The following is a 1,116-nucleotide window of genomic DNA, read 5'->3' on the forward strand; positions in this document are numbered from 1 at the left end:
TGTACCGGGGGCCCGGCCCCCAAAGGTGGGCACCGGCCCCCGCCAGCTGGGACCTGTCGCTCCGTCGCGGCGGCTAAAAATAAACAAAATAAAGCCAAATAGTTGCCAGCTTGCTAGGCGAAGGGTCGGGCTGGGTTTAGCAGATGGCCCTGCTTTTCTGCCTTTATTTAGATCTAGCTCTATTTATTTTCCCTCCCCGCCCCGGGGTTGGGAGGGAGACGGGGCTGAACCACGGCTCTCGTGATGCGCTGCCTCGAGCCGTCTGCCGGCGGCAGGGTGAGGACCCAGCAGCTCCTGCGGGCTTTAAATGCGTATTTCCACGGACGATACCGCAGCCCTACAGCCCCCTTGGATTATATTGCATCCCCACGTCCTTCTCGGATTCTTCTGCATCCCCTCTTCGCTACCCATGTCTGCTCCGGGGGCATCTCCTTGGCAGGGCGAGCTCCTTCCCACCAGCTTTTCCCCCATCCCATGGGATGCATCTTGCTACTGGGATGCTCCTGCCCCTGATAGCGGTTTTGCTATGAAAAATTATGCATAAAACCCTTCTTTGTTTTTCTTTTCTTTTAATTCAGTAAGACTCAATTAAAGGTCGCGGCGCATTCTTTTGGAGAGCTGGTAATTCTCCTCGGCGGCAGGCGTGCTCGCGGCCGGAAAAATAACCAGCCCTGGGACAAATCGGGCTGATGGGAGCTTATGTCAACTGTCAAAATGGGAAGTGACCTTCTCCCGCCCCGCTAGCGGGATAAAATCGGGACCGAGCCGCAGGGCCCGGCTGCGTATCATCCTCCCGCTCCCCTCTCCGAATGCAGAAGCCGTCGGGTTGCTGGAAGGGCGAAGCAAGCCAGTGAGCAAACTGGTTTCTGGATAAAACCACCAGCATCTCTCGGCTGGGTTTATTTTACCCAGGTGGTGGTGGTTTCTCCTTGCTTTGCTTTTGTTTTTTTGGAGGCTTCTCTGCAGAAATACGGCTTTTTTTTTTTTTTCTCTCTCCCCTGTGGTCCTCGGCCCCGTCGTATCTCCTGGTGGGGCTGGTTTGTCGTGGATTTATGGCTTGGTTGGCACCGCATCCGTAGGGATAAAACCCGGAGCTTGCGAAAGGGGGAGAGAAGG

The sequence above is a fragment of the Aptenodytes forsteri genome, unplaced genomic scaffold (assembly GCF_000699145.1).
Source record: "Aptenodytes forsteri isolate BGI_AS27 unplaced genomic scaffold, ASM69914v1 Scaffold61, whole genome shotgun sequence".
Classification (NCBI taxonomy): domain Eukaryota; kingdom Metazoa; phylum Chordata; class Aves; order Sphenisciformes; family Spheniscidae; genus Aptenodytes; species Aptenodytes forsteri.